The sequence below is a fragment of the Pongo abelii genome, chromosome 5 (genome assembly GCF_028885655.2).
Source record: "Pongo abelii isolate AG06213 chromosome 5, NHGRI_mPonAbe1-v2.0_pri, whole genome shotgun sequence".
Classification (NCBI taxonomy): Eukaryota; Metazoa; Chordata; class Mammalia; order Primates; family Hominidae; genus Pongo; species Pongo abelii.
In genome coordinates, this window is record NC_071990.2 from 76066332 (window position 1) to 76089306 (window position 22975).

The 22975-nt window shown below is 35.9% G+C and overlaps 1 protein-coding gene, 1 non-coding gene and 1 pseudogene across 3 annotated transcripts in view; 1 reads left to right on the plus strand and 2 right to left on the minus strand.

The window, feature by feature from the left end:
- Positions 1–22975, minus strand: part of FILIP1 (filamin A interacting protein 1) — a 235642-nt gene that overhangs the window by 165193 nt on the left and 47474 nt on the right. The window lies entirely within an intron of this gene.
- LOC103890933 (ubiquitin-conjugating enzyme E2 variant 1-like) lies at positions 2775–3373 on the plus strand (annotated as a pseudogene).
- Positions 11347–11503, minus strand: LOC112134103 (U1 spliceosomal RNA). The gene has a single exon (XR_002915676.1). It is a non-coding gene; the product is annotated as a U1 spliceosomal RNA (small nuclear RNA).

Below are 22975 nucleotides of genomic sequence, written 5' to 3' on the forward strand. Positions count from 1 at the left end.
CCCAGAGAATTCCAGGGGAGAGGCTGCACAGCTGGAATGGCAGGGTCACTGGCTAAACAGAAGAGACACTGACCCAATCAGGACAGATAACAGCTCTAAAGAACTAGTTTGCCCATCTTGATATGTACCACATTAATATAAATCTTGCTGATAATCAAAAATAATTGCAAATAAGGTTAAATCTTATTAAATCTTACAAATTAAATCTCATATATGTGTGTGTATATATATATATATACACACACATATACATGTACCTATACATATTGATAAGTATTGCTATAGCTGTGTACAGTAGCTGCTTCAACAAATTTCTTTCCTTCCTCTCTCTAAACTCTAGAAAATTATCTCTCAAACTAAAGCCAATCCCACTGCCCAGTCTGTGTTTACTCTCCTGTTAAGCCATTGCTTTCTGGGGATGCAGAGATGGGTCATTCTATACAAGCTGCCCCCATCCCTTTACTCATTCCAAAGAAATCACTTTTCTATCATCTCCACTTCTCCACTACCTCCCTCATAACCACAGTGGCCCAAGAGCAGTTAAGTGGGGGTGGGAAAGTCTGGGGTAGGGGAATGGGAAGAGGGGTCAAAGACTGTAGCTACTCAGATGTTTATTTTTCAGTCACATAACTTCATCTATACCTGAAGTCTTCACAGTGGCCACAGAATGGAAAATGAGCGCAATATATGCAAGAAATGTGAAGATGATACACTTGGCTCTTGGTAGAGAGTAAACAGATTAGCAAGAAAGGACATATCTGTGAGCAAAAGGCCAAAGAGTCTGAGTTTAGTTCCATGTTCTGGCATATGTGTGGATCTCAGAATTGCTGCTCTCAGTGCACAAAGTAAAGCCCACTATTGTGCCCCATACCCCCTTTCCCTAACTTATAATCTCATGGAAAGAAAAAATTTCATATATTCAACATAAATTTTTTTTCTATTTAGCATTCAAGATACAGAATAAACAACCAAGCCATTGAATTATCTTGTTCTATTATAACCTAATTGGTTACTGTGTTTGTGTGTAGTGGCGGTAAAACTAAAGAGAAAGAAAAATAACTAGCTAATTATGCTCAAGTATAAACATAGCAAAACATATTTTCTTTTACATAAATATCCAGTTTTGGATTACTCAATTAAGAAAGCAAATCAGCTGAAAATAAACAGACTGAATGAGTTTCCTATGTTAACTCACATGATTCCTCTGAGACTTCCAAAACAGTTTTCTGGGTATCATAAAATAAGGGTTCTTTGCACAGCATGGGTCACTAGAATATATTTGACCTAGAAAACAACCAGAGTCTTAACAAGAGAAAAATATAGTAAAAGCATTATGAAAGCCATGAAGTTAAACCACAACAAGCTTATCTAAGATGTTTCTTATCTTAGTTTATTCATATTAATGCCTTTAGATTTCATGACCAGCTCAGAGTCAGTGAACTTTTTCCTTGTCATTTTATTTCCTTATCCAGAGATGTTTGTAGATGGTCATGTTTCTGAAAGAAGGTTCTAGATGAATTGTTCACATTAGGAGTTAATAGGGGTTAAAAGCAAGGTAGAGATGGTAGGGGGACAGCTGAAAAAAATTGCTATGCTTCTGTGGCTTTTAAAAAATCCATATTTTATGAATTAAAACCATAGAAAACTATCATGATGTCTAAATATTTAGAAGGAAATATTATGCTTCACAGAGGTCATTCTGGCACAGATGTTGGACTGTTCCATGTCTGTCCTTAAGAATCCAAGACATCAGACCCTTGACGTCATCCTTTTAAGATTATAATGCTGCACAATTTTGATTAACTTGTTTTTATAGACTCAGGCCTAATACTCAAGTACTTACATTTTATTATTTCCTTCTTTTAAATTAACATCAAGATTTTCTTTCCAATGACTAAAAATAGATTATTTATGCTGCAGTGGTAAATGAAGTCTATTTAAAGTACAGTGATTTGGGTTTAACTGCTAAAAATATTACGGGCCTGGGAGAAAATAATACCAGCATTTGTCCTAACATAGCATTGATATTAACAAAAATGCTCAAGTGCTTTGTGAAAATCACAGAAAAACTCTGCACACTAAACATCAAAGTATGCAGGAAATATTTCCTTCTTAAAACTGAATTTAATGCCTGAACATTTTGTAAATGTTTGCAAAGCAAAATTTGTTAACAGGTCTCTTAGCTCATGCTAAGAACAATCTGTTATTTTTACCTGAACTCACAGCCAGCCAATTCTACCTTCTGATGTACAAAGACTTTGGTTCATTAACAAAGAATATATTTGCTTACCTGTTAGTAACCCTATTTCAACTTCATACTATTCTCCCAAATCTGCACCTGTATATCCAGCAACTCATTCAACTCTTCTACTTCTACGTTTAATAAACATCTCAAACTTAACATGTTCAAAACTCAACTTCTGGTCTTACCCTCTATCTGGTCCTCCTGTAGCCTTCCCCACCCCCATTAATGCTGACTGCATCCTTTTAGTTGCTAGGCTGAAACTCTGACTCTTCCTTTTCTCTCACATCCACATCCAACCCATCCAGAAATTTTATAGTTCAACATAGAAAATATATCCAGAATATGACCACTTTTCACTATTACTATTGCTACCACCCTGGACCTAGCCACCATCATCTTCAACCTAGATAATGCAACAGCCTCTAGCCAGCCTTCTTGCTTCTGTCTTTGGCTTACTACGATGTCTCCTTAACACAGGAGCTAAACTTCACCTTTCAAAACTTAAGTCAAGGAGCAAGAGCAACACAAAATGGCAGCTACCGCAGGCTCTGGAGTAAAAGTCCCTTACAATTTCCAACCGTTGGAAGAACTCAAAGAAGCCCAGAAAGGAGCAGGAGATGGCACAGTTAACTGCGGTCTAGAAGATGATGAAGACATGACACAAGATGCACAGGGCTGACAATTGGGCCTCCAAGAACAATTTATGAAAACCAAATATACAGCCTTAAAATAAAATGTGGACCTAAATAACCAGAAGCAGCCTCTTTTGTAAGATTTGTAACAGAAATTAATCTGAATGGAGTTACTAGCTCCAATGAAGTGGTGGACCCATTTCATTGACCCATATCAATGCTAGCAAAATGGCAGAATTCATATAGCATCAAAGTTGTCCTGCAAGAGCTTCAGTGCCTAATAATGTCTAAAGAAAATATGAAACTCCTTCAGCTGCCTGAAGGACAGTTTCACAGCAATAAAAAAAAAAAACAAGCTCTTCTCCATCCCCTCATTCGATTTAAGCAGTCTTCATTTTCCACAGTAGTAAATTTTCCAGGCGCATCTTATAGACTTCAAAGTACTGGAAAGGAAGCTCCCATTCAAGGACAATTTATCTTAAGATTCCAAAAATGACACTAATTTTTGTCCACTTGAAATATATAAATTGTGCTATAACAAAAATAAAACCAAAAAAACCAAAAACTTAAATCAGATCATGTTCCTTCTCTGCTAAACAAGACTTCTCAAAAGGAGTAAAAGTCAAAATTCTTACAATGGTCTACAAGACTCTGCTGTTGTCCCCATCTGTTACCTCTCAGACCTCTTTTGCAACTCCTCTCTCCCTCATTCACCTGCTCCAGCCACGCCAGCCATCGCGCTGTTCCTCGAACTGCCAAGCATGTTCCCGGCTTAAGGCCCACCCAGGTTATTCTCTCTGCCTGGCTTACTTTTTGCCCAGATATTCACATGGCTTATTCCTCACCTCTTTCAAGTCTTTGCTCAAACATTACCTGCTCCATGAGGCATTCCCTGACCATCCTATTTAAAATTATAATCTTCATTTCCCTACTCACGCTCAGCACTTCTGATTCCCCTTACCCTAATTTACTTTTTATTTTTCATAGCATTTATCACCTTAACACTTGTGATATGATTTACTGATTTATTATGCTTATTATTTACAATATTTACCCCATCCTCCAGCATGTAAACTCCAGAAGGGAAATAATCTTGGTCTGTTCACTTTCCTGATCAAGTGCCTGAACCAGTACCCAGCAAGTGGTAGGCATTTGATAAATATTTCTTGAGTTAATGAATGGATAAATGAATGCAGTGTTTTATCAAATAGTGGGAATTAACTGCTAGCTTCATTCATGTATCCATTCATCAACAACGTTATTGATTCCAATCAACGTTATTGATCACCAGTCAACGTTATTGATTCCTGAATGCCTATTCTGCACCCAGTATGGACCCATATTCTGTCTTCTGTTAGACCCCCTGGCAATTAAAATCTGGGATTACATTTAATGTAGTTATCTACAAAGGTAAAACTATTGGTATGTAGAGGACCTAGATTAAGAGATCAACTAGGTCGGTGCTCTCCAATAGAGTTTTCTGTGATGACAGAACTAGTCTGTATCTGTGCTGTCTAGTACAGTAGCCCCTAGTCACATGGAACTAGTGAACACTTGAAATACAGCAATATGATTGAAGAACCTAATTTCCATTTTCTATTTTATTTTATGTTGATTAATTTAAATTTGAATAGACACATGTGGTTACTGTATTGGGCAGCACAGCTTTAGTTCATCCCTCTGCCTCTCTACCTAGGGCTTTCCCTAAGATCTCCAAGACAGATTGTTAACTATACCACTTTGTTTATCAGAAAAGATGATTAACAGCTAGTTACTGTCTCCTTTTAACTCTCTTCTCCTTTAACTATCCTGTTCATGAATGCATCTTCTTTTAGAATTATTGTTATTTGTCAACTAAGGTGAAGCTTTTATATCATCTTGACCAATTTGTAAAATATGAAACCTTAAAAATTTATCCTCTAAATCCAACAGAACATTTTACACACTTTACTACTTGCACAATAAAATTTCTTTTACTTTTTTTTACTTTATTTTCCAGCTTTATTGAAGTATAATTGATGTACAAGGAACTATGTGTATTTCTAATGAATAATTTGGTCATTTTGACCTAGGTATACACGTGCAGAATCATCATCATACATAACGTAATTTAAAGCTCAAATGACTAGGGCGACTGCTGACCCACAGGACATCCTTGTGTGAATTAGAAAGAAAAGGTCCCTCCTGCCTGTCAGTTGCTCTCTGACAGATGGGAAGAAACAGTGTGCTTGCTCTCAGCTCTCGGCTACCTCCTCAACTGGATGCCTTCATACAGTGAGCAGCATACACAACCATAAATGGCAGTCCTGCAAACTGGTCTGCTAAACTCATTTTCAAAACATCCTCCCAAGGTTTTGAAGATTACACGCTGGTTTCCATTTCTAGGTGGTAGAACGGAAATAGATTGTAGTCTCCTTTTCCCACTGGAAATCTCAAAATTTTAGAAAGAATTTTTTAATGTATATAGCTGGGAAACAGTATCAAGCTTTGGAGGACCATATAAACTTTGAGAAGACATTGGAAGACAGAAAGCAGGTGGTATTAGAAGGAGGATTTAAAACCAGCACAAAACAAGAATAGGAGAGTGCTGCTAATAAATGTTGGGAATGGATACGAAGGACAAGAGGGAGGCCTAAGACAACAGACAGTGTTTGTTACAGGAGAGCAGTAGGAACAGCAAGGTTGAACTGTGCACCTTCCCTCTACCAACTTAGGCCACATTTGTAGTCAAAGAGTAGCAACAGGAGTTATTGCTTCCAGCTGGGAGTCAAAGGTATGGAAGCTTGAATCAGAGAAACAAAGCAGCATCCTGGATGCCCTGAATAGCTGGAGCTACCAATAGGAATAAGACAGCCCCTCCCCTACCAGGAGCTAGTCTCTGAGGCCAGGGGCATCCTCATCCCCTCCCATACACTCTTGAAAACAGACTGAAATACAAGTTCCAGCAGCAAATCTGGTCTCTCTCTAAGCAGCCTGCCAGAGCACATAGAACAAAGAGCCTAATAAGGAGTGTCAGCTAAAAGATGAACACTCAGGAGTCACTTAGCATTGGAGTAAGGCCAATACCATTAAAAAGAAATATAATAGAGTTCTTTGTTTTCAAAACATGAAGAACTTACAGCCAGGAATTAATAATGTCAGAAAAGGACTTCAGAGTAATTACAAGTCATATCCACAGAGATATGTGATAGGATATTAAATCCACAGAAAATAATCAATTAGAAAGTACACCTATTAAAATATTGATCTTTTAAATAGAATACTCGACAAGTAGGTCAAATAAGAGAATGGACACAAAGAACAAATTGCTGAACTGTAATATTAATCCAAAAATTTCTTGCAGAATGCAATAAAAAGTGATGAACAGATATAAAGTATAAAATAAAAGTTAGGAATTATGTAAAATAGACTCAAATGCTCCATCATCCACCCAATTGGAGTTACTAAGATATTAGCAGGAATGGAAGGAAGGTAACATATACATTAGTTTAGTCACAATTTAAGGTCCAACCAAGTTCTGAGTAAGATAAATTTAAATAATAACCTATACCTAGATATTATATTAACATTTCCCAAACAAAGAATAAAGGAAACAAATACTAAAATCTTTGGGAAAGAAAAAACAAAATCTCCGATACAATTTTCTTGTTAACAAATGAATAAAATCAAAGGAGCAAGAAAAAAAAGTTAAACCTGCAATTTTATATCCAACCAAACTATCATTCAAGAATGAAAATGAAACATGAAGGAACCAGAAACTTTACCACTCACAGTAATTCTTTGATATAATTTTGCCAACCAAAATAAAAATGAATATTATAATAATAAGGAAGCTCTGAAAAATAATGATGAACAAAAAATCCATTAAATTATATTATTAATTCTAGATAAGTGTTGATTTTTTAAAACAACAATGATAGGAATTTTTAAAGTAACAATGTAGAATAAACTTCCAAATTAGGTCAATATGGAAGGGAATTGAAATGGGAAGGAATACTTAAGTAAAATTAAAGCATACAAAAATTTTTGGTTTTGTTTAATAAATGTAGAGAGACACTGACCAATTCTAAATATTACTAGAAAATATATTTCATTTAAGTGCTAATTGAATAGCATTTAGTAGAAAAACACAAATACAATTTATAATTTTTACGCTATCACAAAAAAGTAGAAGAAAATAAAATCAATCCAACAAAGGCAGAAAAAACTTGAAATGGTATTCAAATATACTCCCCTCTCCCCTAATTTAATCAGGTCCACAAAATTTCATAGGCAACTCTGACCAACCCTTTAAAAAATAAAAAAGCCTTTTAAGAACGTGCATTAGCTTTCTAAAAATTTCAAGCCAGACTGCATAAGGAAAGAAAACCATAGCAAATCTCACATAGATGCAAATTGCTAAATAAAATATTAGAAATTTAAATCCAGCAATCAATTAAAAGAATAATGCACTATGATCAAGTAAGGTTTATCCCAGGAATACAAAATATCGCTTTTTAATAATGAACAACCAATATAATCCAATATAATTGGCTAACTTGGTCATATGATTTAGGAGAGAAACAGTTTCAACAGGTGCCCAAAGACAATTGTGATTATGTGTGTATATGTGATACACTTGTGTGTGCATCTGTTTATGTGGGAAAAAACTAAGAATAAAAAGAAACTTCCTTAATATAATGAAGAATATCTACCCCAAAATACAGCAAACATGATATTTATTAGAAATATTGTCTGTAAGGTCAAGAACAAAACAAGAATGCCCACTGCTACTGTTACTATTCAACATTAGATTGGACATCCTAGCCAATGGAATTAAGTAAAACCATAGTAAGTTGTATAAGTGTTGAAAAATAAGGGGCAAACTGTTATTATTTACAGAGAAAAATGATAGAAAGCTCAAGATAAAGGAAAAACTTCTATAACTAAGAAGAGTGTTCAGCAAGATAGCAAGAAACAAAAACAAAATAAAAAAATCAACGACTTTTCTATATATTGCCATCGATTGTTTTTAAAATGTAATTGGGAAGGAAATTAATAAATTAATGCAACAATACACAAGTAGTTTGAAGAAACAGAATAGAGTTCAAAAAACAGACTCACAAACAGAAAATTTATAGGAAGTATAGTCATTAAGGCCACAGACTCTAAATCTAGATCCATAGGTTTTATTTTTTGCTCCACTATTTCTTGACTATGTGTTGCTGGGCAAGTTATTTGATATTTCTGTACCTCAGTTTCCTTGTCTGTAAAATGAGGAATAATCATAGAACCAACCAATGTTTATTTAAATGATAAATATGTATGTATATATGTATGCCTGTATCTATAGAACACATATGTTTATGAAATATGATAAAAGTGGAACTTCAAATCAATGGGAAAATAATGGTATGGCATTTCAAATCAATGAGACTAACTAGCTATCTCTTTTTAAAAAATAAAAGTTTGATTTTATCTTACACTGTTCACAAAATTGTAGTTAAGACTTAAAATTTTTTAATGATAAGAAATTATTAGGAGAAAATGTAGGCAAATATGTGGTGCCTTAGAGTCAGGAAGACCTTCTGAAATAAAACAAAAAAAGCAAATGCCGTAAGAGAAAATATAATGAGTCCAGGCGAGGTGGCTCACATCTGTAATCTCAGCACTTTGGAAGGCAGAGGCAGGCAGATTGCTTGAGCCCAGGAGTTCAAGACCAGCCTAGGCCACATGGCAAAACCCATCTCTGCTAAAAATAACAAAATTAGCCAGGCATAGTGGTAAGCACCTGTAGTCCCAGCTACTCGGGAGGCTAAGGTGGAAGGATCTCTTGAACCCAGGAGGTGGAGGTTGCAGTGAACGGAGATCACACCACTGCACTCCAGCCTGGGTGACAGCAAGACCTTGTCTCAAAAAAAAAAAAAAAAAGAAAGAAAATATAATGAGTTTAACTACATCAACCACAAGAGTATAAAAGTGAAAAGACAAGTACTAGGAGAAGGTATTTCAACAAGTACTAGGAGAAGGTATTTCAACCTAAATAATAATAAAGGATTAGAATCAACAAATCATTTAAAGAAAGAAAAGAATCATCTATTTGAAAAATAGACCAATAATATAAACTGTAAACTCACAGAAGAACTAATAAAAATAATCAAGATTTATATAAACTGGCACTCAACCTCACTTTGATGGAAGAAATTCAAATTTAAATTCAGTAAGTATATTTATACACTGCTGAAGGGAATTTAAATACAAGTATTGTGCATTCACGGACAATTTTGCATATCCCGTCACCTCAAAATTCTACTGTTAGTATCTACCTCAGAGTCAACTAACTGTTGGAGTAGATATTGAGGAAGCAAGTACAATGATCTTCATCATAATATTATTTGTAACAGTGAAAAATTCAGAACAACCTAAATATTCACAAAATCAGGAATGGCTAAAGAAATAATTGTGCATCCTTTCTATGGAAGACCATGCTGCAATTTTCTAAAATGAAGTGAACCTGTGTGTACTGAAAAAAATGTCTAAGTCATGTTGTTAGGTGAAATAATGTATATATCATTTATGCTAAAATACATACATAGATATCTCTTCTATGAGCAACGCTATGGAGAAGTCTGGAAGCATATACATTATATTGTTAACAGTGACTATTTCTAGAGAGAAGACTAAGATGGGGCATTGGAGAGGGGAATAATCAAAGGGTACTTCAGCTTGATCTGTAAAGTTATAATTTTTTTTAAGGAGCCTCTATTACTAAGGTAATTTAAATTTTTAATGTACAAATTATAAAGTACTGCAAGCAATTTGCTTTAAACTAGTGAAATCAGTGAAACAACAGTCTTTGTAAAATCTAAGCTATTTCTTCTTTTCATTCATATTACTGGAAAATCCAAAGATGCTGCATGTCATACCACAGGAGTATAATCCTTTACTCTCTGGTCTTAAAAAATGAAAGGTAATCTTGGGTGGGGCTTTATTTTTGGGGGCCATGTTTTGTATGAAGTTTCATTTACCCACCCAGGGTGCTATGATATAAGTGCTCTTTAATTTCTAAAATGATTATTCTGGAAATAAGAGTTACCCTCTTAATATAATTACGACATTTGAATGTTAATTTAATAGAACAGTCTTCCTCAAGTCTTAGTTAATATTCATTGGGAGAACAATTTGATAAATCTAAGAATTATCCATTTTTTAAAAATTTTGATTCCCACATTGAATGTTTTGTGATTAGATGTTAAAGGACTAATTGAATTTGGCTTTTAGTGGGAAATGTAAGACTGTGAAGGTCAAACATACAAACATTTATTTCTTGATAACCACAAATGGCCTATGATTAAGATGGAACCTGATAATTTAAGGAAAATTAACTTGTCTAAAGTAGAACAGAGAATAATTCATGAATGTACTAATTTTTCTTTTTCTATTTCCCTGCTAGTCTACATTGGTCTTTAACTATGACATGTACAAACCAGTGGGAAAACATTAACTATGGTTAATGGACTGAATGGATTTATTTAAGAAGAAATATTTAAAGAACTAAAAGCATCAAATTATCTCCACAACACATATATTGGTCACAGAGACATAATATAAAGTATGTCCTAAATATTACGTCTTTCAAAAACACCATCTTAAGCCTCATAAAGATTGAAAGAAACAGCACATTTCCAAATCTCAAATTCTCTTAGCCATATTTTTATTTTTCTCTTCTCATCACCTATTTCAATATTTTTCTACCTTTCTAATTAAGGTCTATACTCTAGAGGGAAGACTGTGGGTATGGTAGAGCAAAGACTTTTTCAGTTGCAGAGTGTGCATACGAAACCAGGTCTGGCTACTTTCAAACTGACTAAAGTTGAGAAGATCGTATGTTGCTTTTTAACTTTATGGACAATCTTGAGGAAGGATCATTTACTTTGATACCTCAAAGTGCTTATTTATGATACAATAATATTATAGGACTTTAAAGAGTCAAAGAGGAAGGGCTAAGGAAATGTTACAGAGTGAAATAAACTAAAGAGACACAACTAAGTGCAATGTGTGATTCTGAAATAAATTATTTCACCATATAAGACATTTCTGGGACAACTGAGAAACTTGAATGGGTTCTGAGTATTAGATGATAGTGATGCATCAATGTTAAGTTCCTAACCTTGATGCTAGTGTTGTAGTTATACGAATGAATATCCTTGTTTGTAGGTGATCCAACTAAAGAAACGTGAGACATCAGATCAGAAATTACTCTCCAGTGTTTCAAGAAAAAAAAAAGCCTTTGTCTGTGCTTCCAGCTTTTCTGTAAATATGTGACTGTTCGATTTTTAAAAAACAAAATGAAACAAATTCACTCATGGGAAAGCAAAATGTCCATGCATATGCTAACTGAGAAATGTTTTATTTAAAAACATAAAGACACAGTTTTATTTGGGACAACGTATAACAATCTCTACCAAACCTACACGAAAACTGTTTTTTAAGGGGAAAGCACGAACACAGACCCCCACTACCACAAATTATGCAGCTCAGTTTCCCACATTTGGGGAAACCACAGGGCTCAGCACATCCGGAGTGCAATGGATGAGCCTCGCCCTGGGAAAACCACCTTCATGATCATGGTTTTAAAATTTTTTATGGACGAAGGTAAGGGTATAAACATACACACGTACAACTTTGGCACTATGACCTCCAGAGAATATCTTATTAAATTTTGAGTTTAAATGGAGTATTTCTTATCTGTTTGGCCATGTGAACTGATCCATTAAATTATTTTGAAATAGCTTCAACTCTTTTCCTTATTAAATGTAGTTCATGCTTACTGTAGAAATTTAAAATCACACATTTATATCTCCAAATGGAAATGGTTACTGTTAATGTTAGAAATATAGTCTTCTTATTTTTGCAATAGAATCTTAAAGATACTTTCTGTAATGCATTTATTTTTACTGAATATATTATTTTATTAATATCATTTACTCTCACATTTTGTCTGCAGATTGTCATTAAGTGGATGTATTAAGAGCTATTCAAATCCACCTTTTCTTGGTTAATAGTGCCCTATTATTAAACATATATTTGTTTCTAACTTTTCACTGTAACAATAATGCTATGATCATATACCTGTGATTCAGTTAAACATCCATGCTGTCTGTATTACCACCTCCTACTACCAGAGGACTGGAAGTGAAAGAGGAAGTAACTAGTAAGTAGCCATATGTCAGACCCAACAATGGGTCTTGCTTCTTCGAAGCCTTGAAGAACAGTCAGTGTATGCAAACAGAGGGACCAAAAGAACTGAGATGCTAGTTCTTTTTTTCTTCCAGCAGTGCTTGCTTGGGAGGTCTGCAGTTGACATGACAGCAATGAGTGAGCTGTACATTAGGTTCCCCAGAGCTTCCTTTTTCCATGAAACTGTTATACTCATTAGGTATTTAAAGAAGATATCAGACAAAAGTTTGGATACGGTCTGGAGCTGTGTCCCGACTCGAATCTCATATTAAATTGTAATCCCCAGTGTTGGAGGTGGGGCCTGGTGGGAGGTGATTGGATCATGGGGGTGGTTTCTCATTCACGGTTTAGTACCATCACCTTGGTACTGTCCTTGCAATAGTGATGGAATTCTCATGAGATCTGGTCATTTAAAAGTGTGTGGCACCCGCCACCCCCTTCTCTCCTGCTCCTGCTCTGGCCATGTGACATGCCTACTCCCCCTTCACCTTCCGCCATGATTGTAAATTTCCTGAGGCCTCCCCAAGAGCCAAGCATATGCCAGCATCATGCTTCCTGCACAGCCTGCAGAACCATGAGCCAATTAAATCTCTTTTCTTTTTAAATTACTCAGTTGCAGGCATGTCTTTATAGCAATGAGAGAATGGACTAATACAGATTTAATTGATCTCTAACTTAAAGTGAGTATAATTAAAATTTTTCAATAAAGCATATCTTAACTATAAATCAATGTTTATCTGAATTATAAATCACACATAGTCTGGGCTGGTCAGTGAAGTAGTTCCAGAGACACAGGTGAAAATTGAAGATTTGCTCTAAGAGCAGTTAGCCTTCCACAAGGAAATATTTATTTCCGAATAATCCTGAGAGCAATCTGGCAGGAAATAACGGATGCTCAATTCCTCTCCTGAAATCAGCTCACAGTACTGGTTGTATTTATGATGGGTAGCCATCATCCCTTGTTCCACCATTCCCTACAAAGGACAGCACAGAATCTTATTATATTATGATGATGTTATTAAAACAATAAAAAATCTTTCTGAGGTTTAGAAAGTTAAAAAGACTAAATGTGGCTCACATTTTTTACTCTGATAATATCTTTGTGGGTAGATTTTTAAATTTCATAGTGAATTTTGTATACAAATCAAAACTATCAAGTATTAGAAAATCTATTAGGAAAAAAATTATTTTATGAGCCTCACCTCATTTTGTAAAAACTTACATAGCTGACATTTTAGACAAGCCCAAATTTTAGTTGACAAGAGGTTAGATCATGTCTTAGGGAAGAATTCAAAAAATAGTATGATTATATCCATAAAATGAAAATGATAATAGTCATCTCGTGCACATAAAGCATTTAGCACAGTTCCTAATATGGTAGGAAGCACTCAATAAAAGTAACTATTATTATCTGTCATTTACTTTCTTTCTAGAGCCAATAGCTTTAATAGTTACATTAAAAGTAACATTGGCCAGGCGCTGTAGCTCACACCTATAATCCCAGCACTTTGGAAGGCCGAGGCAGGCGGTTCACTTGAGGTTAGGAGTTCAAGACCAGCCTGGCCAACATGGCAAAATCCCATCTCTACTAAAAATACAAAAATTAGCCGGGTGTGGTGGCAGATGCCTATAATCCCAGCTACTCAGGAGGCAGAGGCAGGAGAATGACTTAAACCTGGGAGGCAAAGGTTACAGTGAGCCAAGATCACACCACTGCACTCGAACCTGGGCAACAGAGCAAGACTCCATCTCAAAAAAAAAAAAAAAAAGTGACATTGATGATCATCATATTCAGGTGACAGCTTAGAGATTGGGTCTTATTGGTATCATGATTCCTAACTTGTCATTCAGTTTAACTGGGATTTAGGTGACACTGGGAAATTGCTTCTGTAGTCAGGTCCAGATCACAGAAAACATAAGAGATTATACCCTCAGTTTAATCAGTTGTAAACTTCAGTTGGTATGAACAAAACTGAACAAACAAGTCAACCACTATTAATAAAGAAATCAAGTTGAGTTAAAGAAAGTAATTAAACATCAATATTATGCAGAATCTTTTCAGGAATATTTTGTAAAATGTTGCTCAACCTATTCTATATGCATATTTTACATGCCTATTTATAACTCTTCTTTTAAAGTTAAGCTGTTGCTCCAATGCACTTATGAAAAATACCTGGAATTTAGCTGAGGACTTTATATAATGAAGATTCTGGCCTTTTCTTAGTATATTGAGCACCCTTTACAACCTTTGTACTCACACCATGTTCTCCCTGTTTCTGAGCATAGTAGACACTATTCCTCCTTATAACACCAAATTCCAAAATAGAAGAACAAATGTTATAACCTAGAGTCATGACAGACCATCTTTATGCTCCCTAGTGTTTGGTTTGATCTCACTGAATGTCAATTTGTTCTTGGAACTCTGTTCTGTTATACAACAATATGGAAGAAATGTTAGGTCCTTCCTCCAAGGTGGATATTTCCTGGAGAATGATTGGGGTTATTAGTTTTAATTGGAAATTGATAATACATATTGAGTTCGATGGTTAATTATTGGTTAAAAAAATTATCCCTGTGAATACTAACTTTTTCTACAACATTAATAAAAGTGCCTTGATTTTGTGTAGCTTTCATGTATATTAATGTTGAAAGATGCTCTAAGACTGACTGAAGCAGAAGAAATAACAGAAAAAGCATTCTTGCATGATCTCATTTATATGTGGAATCTAATAAAGTTTAAGTCATAGAAATAGAGAGCAAAATAATGGTTACCAGACGCTTGGAGTCGGGGAGAGGGAGGGAATGGGGAGTTGTTGATTAAAGGGTACAGAATTTCAGGTAGACAGGAAGAATAAGTTTTGAGATCTATGCCACAGCAGAATGACTACAATCAATAATAAGGCATTATATATTTCAAAATAAGAGAATAAACTTCAAATGTCTCACTATAAAAAATGATAGGTGATGAATATTAATTAGCCTGATTTAATCATGCCACATTGTATACATATATCAAAACATCACATTATACCCCATAAATGTATATAATTATAATTTGTCCATCAAAAATAATATTAATAATTTAAAATATTTTAAATACCTAAAAAAATAAGGAGAAAGAAAAAAATTCTGAATAAAAGGGAAATAAGATATAATAAAGAATAAGCTCAGGAAAGCATGGGAAGTTGAGTACAAGGCCTAATGGAAAGCGTCCTCGTGTGATGCAGGGGAACAAAATTTGTACACATCCAGGCCTGAACCCAGAGGAAAAGGCGAAGAGGGGGAAACAATTCCCACAAGTCACAGTGTGATTATGTCAAGGAGGCTACAAGAGATAATAGGAAACAAGGATATGAGAATATAATTGGCTAGACTGTTTAAAGAAAAGGGGGCTGCAAATGGACAATGTGAAGAATTCATTGAATAATGTACTGTTTGTTAGATTTCTAGGTCTGACAATCATCAAACAGAAGTTGGAACTAGAGCGCAGTTGTTGCTATTATTTTACACTTACATTGTAATTAACAGAATTAAATATGATGCTTGGACTCACTCCTCTTTACCTGTGGGTATGAGAGAAGTAAAGAGATTTCATTCACTTGCGCCCAATGTATGAAAACAAAAGGACAACTTATGTGATACAGTACTACTACTCATCTCAGCACATTCTTTGCAGGATCAAACAGCAAAAGATAATCTAGATGATCAGCTTGGCTTAAAATGCTTCATTCTTAGCTTTACTTGGGGTAATGTTTCAGGAGTGGCTTCTTTCAAAAAAGGGCTTCCCCAGGAGAAAGCAGAAAAATGTTAGCACACAAGATCTTGAGTGAGATTTCACTCACATTGCTGCTCCCTACCCATTCACAAAATGACCCTGCTGTCAGTGCAGTGAGAAGCAGCTGAGAATTATTTACCACCTTCACTGGACCCCTCATAGGACACGTTCACCCCATACACCACTCTGTAACTGGAGCTTAGGTTAGCATCAGCCTCTCTCCATCCCCTGGAGTAACAGGCAGGATTGATGGGTAGTGAGCTGCTGAAAAGCCCAACATCTGGTGGTGCTAGAGGCATGATGATACAGAGAAATCATGAGCTCTTATACAACAGGTATCTTGGGAAATAACGCAAGACAGGTGGTGTTCTGGATTCTAGGAAGATATAAGCCACAGCGCTGTGGCTTGTCTATAAATTCGTACATCTGAATTAATAAGCTGTATGACCTTGAGTAAGTTAAACTTTCTGGGTCTCAGTTTTGTCATCTTTCCTAAAAAGAGGTTAGAGTCAATTATCTTTTAGCATCTACCAGTATCTACAAATACTATGGTAAACCAATTTTTTTCAGAGTATTTCATGACCAAAACAGTTTAATGAGCCTGAGCAATTTTATTCTAGGTAATGATCCATGGCAAAGAGTTGTTTGGTGCAATGCCCCATTTCTTCCACTTGCTCCTTGGTCCCTCACCCTCATGATCTAGTCATAAATGTGTCAGCTTTGGCTATCAGGTTATGTTTTAATAATACATAACTAAGGAAATAAGTTGCTATCAAGATGTACTTGACACTTAAGGACTATGCAGCCTTGTTTTAACAACCCTATTCTAACAAGGTCCCTCCTAGGAAATCCTATCAAGCAACTGAGAAAGAAGTATATTGGCTGTTTTTTCATATAAGAGTCTCTAGGTCTGCCAAATTTTTACAAGTCAATAGATTTGAGAACAATAGGAGGAAGAAAAAACAATGTACTCTCAAAAGCACTGCATGTGTTTAGATTTTTTTATTTCTCAAAATGGAAATAGCCTTATATTTCTTCTGATTATAAGGATTTTTGCCACATATTGTTGTTTTTCTGGAAACTTTTGCAGTTGGTTTTCCCACCAGCAACATATAGTGTCAACTTCCTCATACCCTCACTATACTGGGTATTGAATTTTTTTGTCTTTGTCAATGTAGCTGTTGAAATAATACATCTTCTTTTAATTAAATTTTTAATTATCAGTAAGGTTAAATAGTTTTTCACATATTTATTCCAAATTATTTATGTCATTTGTCAATTTTTCTATTGTGTCTCTTTTTCTACTTTCATTTAAAAGAGTCTTGGCCAGGCGTGGTGGCTCATGCCTGTAATCCCAGCACTTTGGGAGGCCAAAGCCAGTGGATCACCTGAGGTCAGGAGTTCAAGACCAGCCAGGTCAACATGGTGAAACCCAATCTCTACTAATAATACAAAAATTAGCCTGGCGTGGTGGCACATGCCTGTAATCCCAGCTCCTCGTGAGGCTGAGGCACAAGAATTGCTTGAATCCAGGAGGCAGAGGTTGCAGTGAGCCAAGATCGTACCACTACACTCCAGCCTGGGCCACAGAGTAAAGCTGTATCTCAAAAAAAAAAAAAAAAAAAGTCTTATATTAAGGACATTTGTTCCTGGTTATTTTGGTCACAAAGTGCTGTTTGAATTTTAACTTTGTTCATGATGGTTATAAGGGGTTTTTCTTCAGTGTAAAAGTTTTCATTCAGTTTTTATGGAATCAAATGTTTTAGTCTTATGTTTTACTGGCTTTTTGTCTTCCCCACCTATATATGTTTTTAATTTTTTTTGTTAGTATTTCACCTCCATTTTTTTAGACTTAAATTTCTGGTCCATCTAATGCATATTTTAGTGTAAGTTGTAACAGAAATTTAATTTCATATTTTTCCAGTTATTTGAACCCTATTGATTTAATACTACATTTCTATAGTATTAAAAATGTACACCATTTTTATAGGTATATACTTCTCTGAACCTTCTACTATTTTCCCTTGATCTCCTCATCTGATGTGAACTGATTCTGATACCACCGCCAAAGTGTTTTAATTAATATGGGTTCAAAATTCTTTTTTTTTTTTAAGAGACAGAGTTGCACTCTATTGCCCAGGCTAGACATGAACTCCTGGGCTCAATCGATAATCTCCCTTCAGCCTCCACTGCTCCTGGCTCAAAATTCATTTTAATATGTGGTAAGGCAATTCTCCAACATGTGCTTCAAAAATTTTCTGGCTACGACTTAGGTTTATTGCCTCAGCAGCAGTTAGGCACTTGAAGTGGAGGGTTGAATATATAAGTATTTTTTCAAAGTGCACAAACTTGTAAAAGTCCTAAAGCAAATACTTTTATAGGAAGCATTCATCATCTGTTTTTAAACATATTGAGAGTAGTCACTGTTTAGAAAAAATACTCAGCAATGTGGTTTGAGGGTCAGGAATTTTCTAGCCTGCAAGAGGCTTCTTTGGCTGCCTCATTATGGCCACTGAAGATTTAACTGTGATGAACATACATGCATATAGCAGAGCCTCTTCATTACATATTTTTTAAAACTAAAATTGTCATGTAAGTGAAAGAATGCAACTCACTAATTCCCCACTATTTGGACAGCTATGTAGACTTGTTGTAACAAATCAGATGTTTGAGCTTTTCAATAACACTCATGTCTGATGCTTTCCCTTAGACCTTGTTTGTCAGGCCCTATCTTGTTTTCGGCCTCTACAGTTCCCTTTCCCACAGCGAGAGTCACTTTATACTGTCTCTGGATCAATCACTGACCATCCAAAATCAGGTGAGTGGTCCCACTTCTGTGGTCTCACTAAACCATTTACCCACTAGTCACTTGGTGTTGAAATTGCCATTGTTTTACCCATAACTCCTGTTAGAGAGCAGAGATAATATAACATTCACCATTGTATCCCAATCCCTAGCTCAGTGCCTGAAATACATGAGTCTCAAAAAATATTTGGTGACTGAGTAAATTATTCTTACTAAATATGAAGCGGGAGAGACATAAAGAACTCTAGCCCACCACTAGGATTTAGCATCATCTTAGTTGTTTTGACATTGTATGACAATGTTGGCATCTCACTCACAGTCTCTAGGACTGCTCCTCCTCCACAGCTATCCTGTTCCTGATTCCCACCTCCCTGCTCTCCTTCCTGCTCCTGATGACAAGCTTGCCCAAATGTGGACTGACTCCCTGCCTGTGTCAGAATGCAGGCATCCTCTATCCACCTGCCAGAATACCCCATAACCACATGTTAGACCTTCAGATCCCAGCTGCTAGCTTGAACCACTCTACCATCTGATGCCACACCATTTAGATCCTATGTTCTCTCAGTTCAGCATCAATCCAACCCCTCTTTTAGCTACAAAACATGGGCCTTGCCTGATTGAGCCCCAGGACACATTCTTTAAGATGAGCAGACTGAGTGGAGCTCACTGTATAATCATGTGCTTTCACACAGACCAAATCCTTCTAAATTCTAACACAATAATAGTGAGAGCTCTGTTGAAATTCAACTCCTATGAAAAAGTGTCTGGAAAGAGAAATTGAAATAATAATATAACCCAAATATAGTTCAAATTGGATGATTTTAATCTTTCGCTAATACTATGTAGAAAAACAAGACCTCTGTTTTTTTCCCTAATCTTTCTCTCAAAAGGACAAAATTCTTCACTTTCTGAAAAACCACAGGCCACTTTCATCTGGTTTTCCCCCTTGTCCTCTTCTCTGAGCTCAGCATTTCACGTGCTCATTTTGGTGAGATTCCATCACAATACATCACCAGGAACACATGCGTCCCACTGGGACTTTATTCCCTGGAAGATGTGAATGATGATGTAAATAACGGCATCATTGGAATTTGGAAGAAGTGATGCGAGAAAGAAATAAGGTGAAATAAGACAAAATCAAGCAATTATACTCAATATATCCTTTTGGAGTAATGTAGATAGTATTGATGGTAATAGGGAAATTCAATGGTATTCATCAGCTGGAACTGTCAGCAGAAACATTAATTAAATGGCAGCTGTTGCTTTACCACTTGTAGAGGAGTGGAGCAATCCTAACTCCAAAATAGATTTCCAAGGATGGGAGCGTTTCCAGCTAATGAACTACAGCCTGGTTGTGGTTTTGGGTTAGTAGCTGCAATTAGACTTTTGTCAATAGTTATGTCTATGCCACTGTATTTTAAAGTAAGAATTCTAGTCTGTTAATGGAAATATGTATGCATCATGCTAATTAGAGCTACTAAGTCCAGCTCCCACTTAGTTATGAATTGGTTATTCTGTGATACTCTAGTGAACATTTAAAACATTTGTTTATTTTTAATTAATATTGTTAGAAAAGCAATACATGACCATAAAGGTTTAGAGAAAACTGAGAAGCAGAGAAATAATCATCAATGGTCACCAACTGTTACTGCCATGTTTATCAAGGAAACATTATGTTCACTTCAATCAATGGAAACTGATCATTAATATTTACTTTCTCAATTTCATGACATTTAATGAATTCAATTTAACAAACAGTTATTGAGTGTTTGTTTGGGTCAAGGTGATTCTAAAAACAATGCCAAGTCATAACAGAATTTATTTATCAGGTTGAATTTTTGAATTTACATGTAAATATGTGTCACAGAATAATTATAAGAATCTTTCACTTTTTGTTTGCTTTCTATTGCAGAAAAAAAAAATCTGTGCTACAGTATTTGCTATTGGTGATTTTCATCTTAGTAAGATTCATTTTACCAGACAACACACATACATTTTTCTCTAGGTGTAAAGGAGCCTGTTCCGTAGAATTTCAAACCTACAGAATCAATCAGAAAATTAATTCCATACATGCTACCTAAAAATGTAGATTTTAAAAGTTCTTCAGAGTACATTAACACACTGACCTGTCAGTTTCACAGGACAGATCAGCTTGTTTCCAGTGCACCTGCTGTATAGGAAAGCAAAGTGATTAATCCTTTCCTGTTGTTGCTGGTATTGTGAGAGAAGATAGGGGGAGGTATAAAAGTCCAGACAGAGGAATCCCAGGAAAAATGGGGAACCCAGCCAAACTCACAAGACTAGGGGAAAAGTCAAGGATCCAAACAGGAGAGTAGAATTTGTGTTCAGAATGTCTGGGGTAAAGTACATGTGCCCAAAAGTAAGGCATAAAATATCATATTGGTCCCCAAGAGAAAGGAAAGACAGGAAATAAGAAACAAAGTCACTAGGGGAAATAGAGCATCATAGCAAAATCTTGAGGAGAATAGGTTGCCTCCAATTGGGCCAGTCATTGGGAAAATAGAGGAGAAGGCAAGGACCCAATCTCTAGTCAAACAGAAAGCCCAGTTAGCAGGAACTAAGGGCACCATAACCAGCTGCAACAAGACCCCTGATGCTGAAATGAGGGAGCAGCTGCCATTCAACACCTTACATTTTCAGAGTGGGCTCCAGAATAGCAAAGTGATTAAGAGCTTACAAGCACAGGCTGGGGAGTCCAATTGCCTGGACTCATCCCAGACTTGCCACCTGCTTGCTGGGGGCTGGGGGGAGATGAACAATTCCCTCAGCCTCCTTGTCTGTAAAATATATAGTATATGTGTATCTGCCTTATGAAACTGTTAGTGCCTAACATACAGAAAGCATTCATTAAATATTAGCTACTTTATTGTTTATTATGATTGTGTGATAGAAAAAAGCAATAGGCTGGGGCTCAGGGGACTTTAAGTTCTGGTCCTTACTTTACTTCTTTTTCCACCTATGTGACTCTTGTACAGAACTGAGGTGCGGTCATAGAAATGGACCCAGAAAGTAATCAAAAATCCTTAAGTCAAGATCTTAAAAGTAAGCCAGGCAACGATCCCGAGTGTCAGTTCTCTTGAGACAGGAACACAGCCACTGCAAGGTGTAGAAAGTACCCACTACCAAGGGTTGAGTAACCACAGTTGCATACTCAATTCTACCTGCGGAGGGTTTTGTAACTTGAGCTGAGTGACTTCTCATTCTAGTACTATCTTCTTTAAAATGATGAGGTGGCACTCATCATTTTAAAGTACTATCTTTTAAAGTACTTTTAAAGTACTGTCTTTAAAATGATTGTGATAACAGGTTTTCAATATTGGATGCAAATTAAAATCACACAAAAGCTTACAAAATAGACCAATACTTGGGCACCCTCTCAGGCCAATTTAAATCAGAACCTGTGGGGGCATAGCCCAGGCATCTGCATTTTTAAAGCACCCCAGGTGAGTTTGACACACAGAGAGTGTTGAGAGCCACAGTACTAGATAATCTGATGGTTTCAAGTGAGGTCAGAGTCTAGAGGTTTCCACTCCTTTTGGTTTCCTGTAAGGTATAGCTGTCCCCAGGACCAAAGCCATGTAATCATTGACATCGTGGTACTCAAGGTCCTGTGCCTGCTCACAATCAGACTAGGGGCAGATGTGCAAAGAGAATTAGGAAATCTTACAGAAGTCTTAGATAATTCTTGAATGAATATGATAAGCTGTTAATATCTTAAAAATTAGCTAAAGACTAATGTGGAAATTATCGCTGTTGTGTACCAAAAGAAATTTAGAATAATTGAATGAGGAAAAAAAATACTACTAGAGGCCAACCAGTCAAACTCTTTGTCTCCAAAGAATAGAACACTAATACTCTTTCACTGGGTGGGTGAAAAAAAAATTACAGTTCTTTTTCTCCTTTGACACTATTACACCTTTTTACATAAAGACAGGAGAAGAAAAAAGGAAAACTGAGTTTATTGCAAAGAAATCAAGAGATGTTATGTCAAGAAAACAGACAGCCTTCGTGAAATGTAATACATCTCTGCCTTTACTTCTTTTTCATTGACTTGGATTAAACAGGTCTGTATCACACAACAAACAGTATATTTGCTTCAGGAAGATGTTTAGCCTGTCAGGTGAGTAGCAGTACAAGTCCTGTGCTATTAACCAATAATGAATGTAGTGTATTTGGGGAGGGGGAGTTGGGGTGTGCTAGTATAGTTGTGACAAGTTACTGTTTCAATTATTAGAATAGAATTTCTCAGAAGGTAGAGATTTATTCTGTTATATTTCA